Source organism: Boleophthalmus pectinirostris, unplaced genomic scaffold (assembly GCF_026225935.1).
Source record: "Boleophthalmus pectinirostris isolate CB_2022bp ecotype Guang Dong unplaced genomic scaffold, ASM2622593v1 HiC_scaffold_23, whole genome shotgun sequence".
NCBI lineage: Eukaryota > Metazoa > Chordata > Actinopteri > Gobiiformes > Gobiidae > Boleophthalmus > Boleophthalmus pectinirostris.
The window spans coordinates 21,822,146-21,834,849 of NW_026571207.1; positions in this window are offsets into that span (position 1 = coordinate 21,822,146).

The window sequence follows — 12,704 nt, forward strand, 5'->3', positions numbered from 1 at the left end:
AGATCTAAGAGCACTGTGTTGCACATTAAATACAAACAGTTGGATAAAAGGCTAATTATGAAGTTTCATTTCTCAGATATTGATGAGACTTATCAGACGCTGTGTTTGTTTTTAGTTTTTTTAATTAGCACTCTGAGCTCAAATGAACCCTTTCTAGTAGAAAGCCTCACTCAATTAAGCTTAGCTGCAGGAGTGAACCAGTGACCTTTAATCATTCCACAATGTGCCAGGTCCTGTGCTTACTTTTGGTTATTGTCTCTTTGTTGTGAGCTCTTGTACTGACTCTTTGTGTGGTGTAATTAACACGTTGACGTCTGGAATCTGGGGACGCTCTGAGTGATGCAGCTCGGAGCATGAACGAGGCATAAACAGTCATTTTCTGCTCTTTCACCCGACTCACTGAAGCCATTTGAGGTTTCTGTTGGGCTCCTGATAAAGCAGTGTATGCCATAAGTCAGAATCAGTCAAGATAAGAGCTGGAAATGTAATGGTACATTTGGAAAACCTGAAATTTGACAACCTTTTATAATATCAGGACATCAAAAATGTTCTTATATCACTTCAATTGTAGTCTGAATACAGCTGTAACTTCAAAGAATGTAATAGGATTTTTTCTCTCAAAAGTTTGTACACTTTAACAGATCTTTATGCTAAAAGATTTATAGATTGCATTGCATTCTTCCTGACTATCTGACATGAATGTTTTTCATTTCCCCTGTGTGACCCCAGAGACTGGCCTATGTGTTCAGGACTCATCTATTGTTACTCAAGTGCCCTCAAACCAGAAGTGGATTCTTTCATATCATTTCTTTGAGCCTCAATCACAGTTTAGATTTTATCATGACTCATGTACAATTCTTACACTCTGACACAACCATTCCATTCGAGTACACACAGCTTTTGGTGAAGAACAGAAACCGTATATTTTAGACAAATTTAATATTAATTCTTGCTAACAAAGTACAAAGCGTTAGTTATGATGGCAGTGGTAGACAGTCATTTTGCCAAAAGCAATATTGTTTTATATCGAAGCATCACTCATGTGATTGACTAAAACTGAGAGTCTCTCCTCTTCCTGTATGATATCGATGAGAGCCATTCCAAATTAATAATGGTTAGAACTCAGTTCAGAGTGCTATTCATATCTGTTTGGTGTTAGCCAAATAAGACATTTTCAAATATCAACTAAAACATAATTGAAACCAAATCATAGACTGTGTATATGAGTGGACATAGCTAATGTGCTAGATGCCACATGCCAAATAGGAAGTGTGCCAGGAGGCTCTTCCGGCTCCTTCTGACCCTGGCTCCAATTGACTTACATTAGGATCTTGTCGCTGCTCTCTCTGTAACTGCTGCAGTGAGCCTTGTCATTTTAGTCTTAAAATGTTCATATTAACCCACTCTATATGATCCTGAATTTTGTTTTTGCTATTATGTCCGTCAAAAAAATCCTATTCATAACATAGAGTTTGGCTTCAGATTCACTCCTGTAACCATTTGAATGGTGCTGAACGCTATGGGTGATGTCATATTTGCTTAGAAAATACAAGATATTAGCTGATATAATTTACTCTTGGCAGATACCCCATATTAGCAAGTCTGTAAACTGCAGCATGAACCCAGACTCAATAACCACTCCCTGCCTTTTTACACCTATGGAAAGGACTTACTTGTTCCCCTATAAACGAGTAATGCACTTTTTAATGGAGGTGAAACAGTATGTTAGCTATTATCACACACAGCAGCCTTTCTCTCTTGGGCAAAACCAAAATGGACACAAAAGACTGACAGTGTGCTGAAAGAAGATAAGGCACATTCTTACCATCTCTCCAATTTACAGGCCTTGAGACTCAAAAGGAGGCCATGCTCTTATTTAGAGCTTTAAAACAGAGTGGCTTTTTATTCCCTTTCCTCTGAAGTTCATTTTATCTGCTCTGATCTTGATGGTGCATTCAGTTTCAAGAACAAACCTCTCACACTGGCTCAGTCCTTTCTCTGCTTCTCTGTGAGCTACATAAATATTCCGTGTGTGTGCATGTGCATTAAGTAAGCCTGTGTTTAAAGCACAATTCTTTTTCACATCTGATAAATCAAGCATATAGCACAGCACAACATGTCATGAAGGAAAGGCAGGACTGACTATGTGGATTCAGTACTGGTAAAGACACACACATTTTCTGCTTGAATGCCTTCTTGTCTTCTTTGAATGTTCAGTATGGATTTAAATGTATCCATGTCTGTGGAGACGAGCAGATGACACCACCAGGTCAAAGTTGTGGAGATGAAACATTTCTGACAAAGTACCTCTCCATGGAGACAACCATGTGGCAGAATCAACCCCCAAAAAGTTAGAGTTCACCTTAGTTCACCAAACTAACTGTTTTTGTGGCAGCCATACTTTTAATCTTAACTTGCACCAAAATCTCAACTTTGAAAAATATGTAAAAAGAATGAAAATAAAAGGTGAAGAAAAAGCTCAGCTCCTACTTTAATTTACAAGTGTGAAGTTCTCCTGTCTGTAGTGCATTTGGCAATATGATGGAAAGGTTTCACTGAATTTGATATAGTGTGACAGTGATAATTAGTCATCGGGGATTTTGCTTAATTATTTTCATGACACATTTAAACACAACACATTTGAGTTTCACAATGTTTCAGTTTCAGAAAGAGAAAAAAAATAGAAAAATTTTATTGCGGCCTGTTCAATTAACAAATCCAAAATATTATATCAATGAATTGTGAAAAGCACTCAAAATGGCACCTAAACAGGAAGCTGACACCAGTGAATACTCTCAAATACACAAATACATTTACATGTTTTACATTTCTTGTATTGTAAATTTAACTTGCCTTATATTGAAACATCATGGAGTAACAATCTTTACTGCAACTTGATCCTATACATTTGTCCATACACACAATTGTGAGGATTTGTCCATCTGAATCCATTGATTTTGGACAATAGCGAGTGATGCTCTGAAAACTATGAGGGAGGGAAAAGCTGGAGAGTGCCACAAGTGATGAATACGAGTGGTATTTGAGACTGGCTCTTCAGGGTTTGTATGAGTGAGCGTGCCTCTGTGATAGACGACACTTTATTGATCTGCAGCCAAGAGCTTGGTGAGACAGCACTGGGATACTGTTACGTGAGAGGGGCCCTAAACTGATAAGAATCAAACTCTTTGTGCTTTTTTATGTGTTTCATTTTTACACCTTAAAAATTATTTACTTTGTTCTTAATCCTGAGCTTTTTTCTAGAATCCTGAGCTTTTTTCTAGAAGGCTTATTAGAAGCCAAAACCATATGAGTGATATAAATCAGGCTTTTGGGTTTTGCATCAACAATCTGCCTTATAATGAAAGCTTGGTAACAATTACATTTTATATTAAAATTCATTAGTGTTTTTACTTGGGCCATACAAGATAAACACATCAACAAAAATGTTCCTTGCTGTCTATCATAAACCACTCAAACACCTATACTGTATTTTTACTTCACCTATCACTGGCCATAATGTAGTAAGTGCACTGATCTGGTAGCTCATTTTTACCCCTTCTGCTCTCTCTAAATTCGGAATCCTTAAAGTGTTCTCATCGATTCCAGACTCCAAAAAGATACTGCTAAACCTTAGTGTTATGTAAAAATAACATGCACTTTGCATCCTTGCTGTGCCGAAGGTCCATTCTGTTTATTCTAGTCACACACCGAGTACAGAAAGAGGAGTTGAAGAAAGGTGTCCTCTCCTCCCTTCAAGGCCCAGACCTTGAGACAGCTGCTGTGAATAGCAGAAAAACAATGGAGCACTTTTGGTCCTCCGGTGAAGTGGCGTTGCCAGGCAGCGGGTGCATGACGTTGTTAGCTGCTAAGAGAGGAGCGAGGAGGAGTGGGTGTATGTTTGTGACCAGGGAAAATAATGTGCTGCCTCCATAGCATCTGTAGGTATACAAGAGCTCTGATCTCCATCTGATCTTTATATGTTAAGGCTAAGATGTGGAGCCCTCTGTGCCCCTTCAGTCTAGATCAGGGGCTTTAATGAGAGCTTCGACCCTCTTAGGTGTTTAATGTGGAAAAATGGTTATTGATTTGAGAGTGAGAGAAGGGGGCCAATAGCAGTGATAAACAATAGAAATATAGGAGAAGATGAAATATAAACTGACCATTAGCGTATATCTCTTTACCCCTATGAGCATCAGACTGTCAGCCAAAAGATCTAAAGGTGTGTTTGAAAGAAAAAGACCAACAGCATAATATTTCTTTCCTTAGTCAACCATTTTAACCATTTATTAGAAGCTGGAATTACAAAATCATTGTGATGCCTTCAATAAATGTTGATGGTGGTTAACAGACAAAAGTCATTAATTATGGTAAAACACAAATTTCATTACACTTGAGTTGTTGTTTTTTAGATTAATTAGCTAATTTGTAGTTGCAAAAACTCATTACAGGGGCAGCCCCCCTTAGCAAAAGCTCAGTAAGTTTTAATGTGATGTTCCAGTTTATTTTTCTATTTATAAGACTTAATTGAAAATAATTCTTTGAAATTAAAATGTAACTTGTTGGGGAATAGTTTAGCTGCAATAAATTAGGATTTTAAAAAAAATACATTTATAAATAATATATCATCAAAATCATAACCTTTCTAGCATCCGATTACTCCCACACATTACCAATCTGGAATGGCTATTGCTGAAAGCATTCGGAAAATGTGGAATATCATGGTGAATATTTGAATTTGATTGGTCAAAGCTGCACAAAAGCAACAGAAAATGAGAAATCAAACTTTTGTTAAATTCAGTTCAGAGAAAACACAGACATCTTTTGTGCCCATAAATGCACAAGGCGCTTCCCTTCTGAAAATGTACGTCTGTCAGGATCTCCATGTTTGTTTTGATTCGTTTGGGCGCTTGGCCTTTGGCTTCTGCACAAACCTCAGTGCTACTCTGTTATTGGTCTGCCCACCCAATTAGCCTTACAGCAGGCTCATGGCAAGATGGATTCTAGTGAGTTTGTGAAGTTTCATCTCGTCATTTGAACATGATACCTGATAAGCACTTCTTTTATTTACATGACCCCTCTTTTCAAATCCCTCTGAAACTGTGCAGAAATTCTTCAAGTACTGATGCTGATATGTGCTGTAATTAATGTAAAGTACTATATTTTGACTCATTCTTCATTTACTGTCTTAAGAAAAGTCCATTAGTGTCCATTCGTGTAAAAAAGAGAAAGAGTGGAGAAAATGCAAGATTTATTATAAAATGTGTTAATTTTGTGTTAATTCACGCACTGTAGACTCTAGTCCTCCTGCGTCACCGCATGGGCTCAGAGCTGATTTGTACCGCCATATTTCTCTAAGCCTTTTCTCTTTTCAATGTGTTCATCTTGTCAGAGTTATTTCAGAAACTGTGTTTTTTAAATTTTTGTTTTCCAATAATTCTTCCCAATAACAGTAAGCTATGCACAAGAATATATTGGCTGAATGAGTGAAAGATAAAAAAAAGACCTTAATGACATCTTTGTAACTGTAACAAAACATTTATAATTCAACTTATTTACTGCTTTTTCTCTTGCTACATTTAAAGTAATAGCCTTAAAATAGCCTTAATCCTATTAAAAGACAAATTACATCAGGAATCTAATCTCATCTAGAATCTCTCACTCCGGTGTAGGACTGAAAGGTTCAAGAAATCCTTTGTCCCCACAGCCATCAGGCTTTATAACCTGTCATAACCCTGCAGAACTAGTACTTTATGCACATGGACTTTGATGTCTTGCACAAACTTTTAATGACTATTTATTGCCTTTTATAAATGTTTTAACTGTTTTTAGTGTGTGATGAAATGTGTGAATGTGAGCTATATGGACACTTAAATTTCCCCTTCTGGGGATCAATTAAGTATTTATTTATATATCTGTCTATCTATTCATGTGTAATAATTTGCACTGCCAGATTCCTCAGGTGTACCTTAAATTTTATACCAAAATGCTCCTAAATGTTACTTTATTTCCATCTGTAAGAATAAGAAATGTGATCTCAGTAGCAGTACTTTTTTCAGAGTTAATTTGTATTCATCATTGGCAGTACTACTACATACTACTTTGTTATTGTCTCAGCCCACAAAAACACCACACAGCTGCTAAGAAACATGTCAAGCCTGATTAGTTTTAGACGTTGAACGAAATTCATCTTTTATAGTTTGTGAAAAACAATGTATTCAAGAGGATACAACAGATTAGCAGCTATAATGATTAAAAGCTTAAAAATTAAAAGTAGAAGCAGAAGCACATACAGAGTACAGACCCCCATCAAGAAAGTAACCAGCTAAATGAATATACAATGGAAACTGCTTTGCTTGCTTTGTTTAATTTGAAATAAAATCCACCATTTGTAAATAATCACTCTTAAATTCTTTGGCTGGTGTTCATATTATTGGTACAAATACTACATAATAATGAATTCAGAATTGTTCACCTAAACTTTCATTTACAATGTTGAAAGTATCTTGCTAATGTAGTGCAAAACACCAAACTAAATGTTGATGGGATAAACATTTTCATAGTGGGTGTAAATGCTGAATAATGCAATTATTAATACAGTCTACGGGAGGTCGGGATCATATAATCATAATACGTTTTGCCAGTCTCAAGTTCAGATAAAATATCAACATGCAATAGCCTCTACATTCTACAAGTCAGAATAACACATAACATTTATAATAAATAACATTAACATTTTTAAGCTGCTGTTAGCGAGTCTAGACTGAAAACGCACAAGTTATGGCCCAAAATGTCCACTTTGTTTTCAGGGAGAAATATTTTAGCCTTGTAGATAGCTGCACATTCTAATGAGCAGTAAAATCTGACCAGATATGGTGTTTTAAATGGTCTCTTTTAGTCTATAACTATTAGACTTTCCTCTAAATATCCGTGTGGGATGAAAGCAGTACATTTAAGCCGAGATCCATCTTGTAAAAGAGAGTCCCAGTGGCTTTAACAAATGCACTGCTCCTTCTCGTACCTTCGGGATTCTAACGCTGTCGAGTTGGAGGATGAAGCACTTGGCGTGGCCTCACTGTAGACACAAAACTCTAGTGATCCATCCTCCAAGTCCCAGACCAAAAGTTAACGTTAGTCTGGAGCCAAACAAAAAGTAAGCCCAAATAGCTGGCAATATTTCCTCTGGATCATAAAACACAGACACTGAGATTAAGGTGCAATTCAAACAATAAGATTTAAAAGGTAAATTAAATACAAGGGCCATAACTTTAAGGGTGAACAACAAATGGTGTAATTTTATATACAGCTGTCTGTCTAGATGTATCAAAACTGCCTTCTTTCTACTGTTGCATAAAGAGTTTTCCATTTGCTGTCAACTCTCAACTGTCACCCTTTTATGGAAAAGTTTAGCGCTTATAAAACATTGATTGATGGATCTCGCAATATACCCAAAGTAAGTTTTGTAATGAAGCGGAAGTAATGAATGATGTGCTTTCTGTTTATCCACAAAAGTTAAAGACCAACCTGAATAATTATAATGAACTTTTATTAACAGCTGATTCTCAAACAGGCTCCTACAGCTGCACTCAGACAGTGAGAGATACAGGACTATATTTGTATGATACTCCATACAACTGTACAATAACTCACCCTTACGTAATAGGGTGCCTTCTGCCTTGTCAGTCATCATTTCATCTTTGCACTGTTTTTTCTTACCCACCTCTTGCATATTGCTGAGATATATATTTGTATTACTATATTTCTATGTTTTTTGTTTTTACTTATAATTATATATTTATGCCCTTTTTGACACCAGTCTTTTGGGTTTTTTGCTATTTATTTTTAATGTATTATTACCATTTATATTTTTGCTCTTCATTATTATAATATATTGTGATGTGTGAGCTACTGTGTTCAAATAATTTCCCTTGAGGATCAATAAAGTTTGTCTAAGTCTAAATGCCTCAGTTCACGCTATATTACGCAGCTCAGTAAAACCCACAGCCATTGTATTTGTATTAGATAGGAGATACTGATAGACCGTTACAATCTAAATCTAATATATTTTGTCACTGTAATGTTCATTTTATGTGACATTCCCATAGTACAAGTCTGATCCCTTGTCGGTGTGATGGCTGTAAGATCTGCACAGCTCGGATCAGAGGTAATGAAAAAAGTTGTCGTTTATCACAGAGTAGGGTGAAATGCTCTCTGACATTTTAAAATTAGAAAAATTTTTAGAAAGTGTTGTGTTGTGTTTGGGGCGCTGTGACACTGAAGAACTGAAGTCAGACCTGTTTCTCTCCACTGCACATCGCGAGCTCCCCCTGGACGCTGCCACCACCACATGCTCTGTTCTCCCTCCAAATGTGAAGGCAGATCCATCCTCCCATCCTCTGCCCACCTAGTGACAATGGGGTGAGATATGGAAATATTTTGAGTTTTCATAGTGAAGATTTATTACAATTTTTTTTACAATGTCCTCTCTGTACTCCCACTATCAACAATATGCATATGTTTGGGTAATGGTCTCTAAATGCAGCATTAAAGGGATTGGAGGTTTGAGTGAGTGCTTGTCTGTTACTTGGTACTGCCCAGTGTTCAGGGTATACCAAAGTGTACCGCTACATGTGGATGACAGACTGAAAATGTATGGATAAAAATAAATGCATGTGGACTGTTTATTAAGTACATTGATTTGGTGGGTGATTTGGTGGGCACAAACCTTAGTGGTTTCCGAAATATTAAACACATGAAGCAGTAGCTACAGGGTAAAAATAATTATGATTTGGGATTCTAATTAGTGTGACCAAGTAATTATTAAATTTGCAGAAAGACATTAATTCAGTACAAATAGGGGCATTTATTTTAAAAATACATAAAACTGGCTTTTGTTTTTAAAAGTTACTTTAAAATGGCTGACAGGTCTTTAAATTTTAGTCATCTCAGGACTATATAAAAATACAGGTCCTGATAGATGACCACAGCAAACTAAAGACAAACAGCTGAAAAACAAACTTGCTGTAAGAGGAACCAATTAAAATATAAGCCCCAATAATCATTGAATGTAACTAAGTAATGAACACTAGAAAACCAGGATTTGATCAATACATATCAAACAAGGTCAAGCATATATTTAATATGATTATCATATAATTGAAATACCTAAACACAAAGCATCAACCAATTTCCCATGCTATATGTGACTGGGACCTAGTGAATATGTGGAAGTTATGGACTGCATTCTTAATTTAACAGTTGTACTTATTTTTAATGGTCTTTACTTCATATGTTAGTGAAAGTACCCTATATGCATTCTCAAATCTGAAGGCTGATGACTGAGACTCTGTCCTAAATAGATATTTTTTATCTTGTATCTTCATTTGTAATCGCTTGGATTATTTTTACCTTGTCTTTCAGTTCAATCTTCATACCAAAGTCAGGGCTTTAAATTCTCTGGCTTGGCTGCTCTCTGCTTAAAGCAGTAATGAGGAATGAAAGGCCTGAGATTTCCACTCAGTGTCATTTAAAACTTTCACCCATCCCTCAACTTCCTGTTTCCTGCTTTACCCTTCCACATTAGTTTGATGAGAATGTTAAAGAATAAGTCTTAAATTTGTTCTGTAATTCAGACATTAGGTCAACAACCAGTTGGAGTGTCCTTATTAGACTATGCCAGCCATTTGTTATCCAGATGAACTATGCCTCTGTTAAGCATATTTTCATTCTTCTCTTAAGACTTCCTTTCATCCTAGAAATAGCACACTTTCTCTTTAACTAACCTCCATAATGCCTTATCTTTCCAGTAGAGACCTCTGCGGTTCCCTGGCCTGTCTCCCGGAGCATACTCAGACCTGGACTTTCTTTTGAGCGCAGTGGCACGACGGGACCAGATGTCAGAAGCTTTGGATAGCCTCCAAACTCATACACTGCACCATACCTTGGTTCCTTCCCCCTTCGGCTTGGTTGACATTTAATTTCTCTATCCTGGTGACCAATGCATAAAAGAAAAGGTCCTGCTGCAATTACAGGCAAGGTCGACGCAGTGAAGTGTAGTATGCTCTGATGTTACTCTGTTTGAATGGGGCATTTATGCCATTGCTGTTCTCTTTCACTCACAAAATGAAGGCACAAAAAGAGGAGTCTGTTTTGTTCTAACAAGTCCATTATCTTAGAAATGTACATTATATTATGTTGCCCTCCCACGCACAAAAAGTAGTATGTGACATTGTAGATGTTTGCATACTTCACTGAATCTATCCATTTGTGTCAGACTGACACCTTGTTCATTCAGCCCACACATTGTATCTCAATGCATTGTTTCAGTTTTGGTCTGTTAGTTTGATGAATATATAGAACTTCATGTACATTAACAGCCTGCCAATCACATACATGCAATTACTGCGGGCATAGAGTTACTATGAACATATTAAAAAACTCAACAGGATTTGCTGTTAGCTAAAAGATATCCTTAAGTAAAAGTAGGCAAGTAACTACTTACTCTATTTTGTAATTAATTGTCATTGGTGCTTTATGCTGCATGGTAACCAGTTTGTATAATTTTACAGCACTGGCTTTTCTTTACCCATTCTCAGAAATATGCTTATATACTATTGTTTGTTTATATATTAGTTATATTAGGGGTGTCAAATTATATCGCGTTAATTGCGATTAATTAATTACAGTCATATTTAGCGCGTTATGTTTTTTAATCACGTTAATCTCATTTTTAATCTCTAACTTTACTGTTTCTGTATGCTGTATTATAAAATCTGTTTTTATGTGTTGTTGGGACAACACACACACAGACAAAAACACATTTATAATTTTTTTTATTTCGGTAATTCCACTCATTGCCGGAAACCCACACAAAACGCGCGCAGTAAGAGCGATGTAAACATCATGTTAACGTTCGCGGCGTCAGTCAGTCACACAGTGGACGAGGCCTACAACTTAAATGTCACTGGTGAAAACAATATGCATAGGCTCATGATGTCTGCACTACTGTCCTATAGTGACCTGCCACATGAGGGGACATGCACACAAACACACACAAAAACACAAACACACACCTTCATCATCGTCATTAACCTGAGAACGCGCGGACCACGTTTCCTTCCGTAGTTACTGCGCGGACACCGACGTGCTCCCGTGCGCCGCGTACGTTTTCTCGCATACGCTGCGTAAACCGCGCTTCCTCCTGTGCCTAAACCAGAACTAACACCAAGACTAAAACCGGGACTAACCCAGTCCAGGACTAAACCAGGACTAAACCAGGACTAAACCAGGTCTAAACCAGAACTAAAACCAGAACTAAAACCAGAACTAACCCATTCCAGGACTAAACTAGGACTAAAGTAGGACTAAAGCAGGTCTAAACCAGGACTAAAACCAGTGATTTCATATAAAGCATTTCTCTATCAATAATATTTTTAATATGGTTAAGGAAAGACTGGAATTTTTATTGTCTTTAAGTAGACAAAAGTTATTATGTTCAGATTTCCTAGTCTTTGCTACTTTACAGCAAACAGTTTCTTATTCATGGAGACTTGGGCTCAACAGCCAATTTGGAGAGATTTGTTAAACAATAAATGACTTTATAAAGTCACTTTTTTTTGTTCTATATCAGTCTTTTGATCTGCCACAATAATGTAATAATGAATTTAAATGAAAATACCTCAAATTGAAGGCTTTTCTCAGCAATTTTTAGGTGAGATTAAAATGAGATTAATTAGATTAATTAATTACAGATCATAATTAATTAATCTCTCAAATTTTTTAATCGCATGACAGCACATATATATATATATATATATATATATATATATATATATATATATATATATATATAGTATATATATATATATATATATATATATATATATATATATTTTTTTTTTTTTTTTTTTTTTTTAAGTATATCTTTGAAAAAATTTAGAATTGTTGTATTTTTTTCCCTGAAAGGGGACGTGCATATCACAAATCTTATGTAAAGCCACGGGTATCTTCCTTGCCAGTTTCCTGTCCATCTCCTGGGGTCATTATTCCTTTCAGGGGAATGATGTAATTCTTCTATCAAATCACGCCAAATCCTTACATCCTCCTTTCTTAAGGTGAGCCAAGTATGAAACCACAGCCTTGTTATACGTTTTTGTACATTGTTTTTCTGGCCCCAGCTCTGCCTCTCTCCTTTCTGTTGTCCGTCTTTCTTATGCTTTATCCCTTACCCTCTTATTCTGTTCTCTACAGGAGGCTCATTAAGGAGGCTTACCCTGGACCTGTGTCTGATAACTGCTGCCAGTCAAACTGCAATTGCAGCTGTGAAGTGTAGTGAGGTAAGCCACCACCAGGGGGCTGCAGTCTCATTGGCACTTGTCCTTCCAGAACGTGAGTTTTATAAGGTTTGAGTCATGCTATCTATGATGAGAATAAAGTGAAACTAAATTATACTATTTCCATTCCACAATTCAAAACCCTTTGTTTTTCAAGTATTGATTTTTTTCAAGGTGAATTATGGTGAAAGAAAAAATAACTTATTACTATTACTACTGATTTCTTTAGGAAACGAGAAGAATAAGAATTTTACTTTCACCAGAATTTCAAACTACATTATATATTGGTATGGCATAATAGTCCTTGCTGCTACTAAGGTCACATGAGACTGTCCCGAAGTGGTCTCAGAGACAAAATACACCACCATTAGGGGA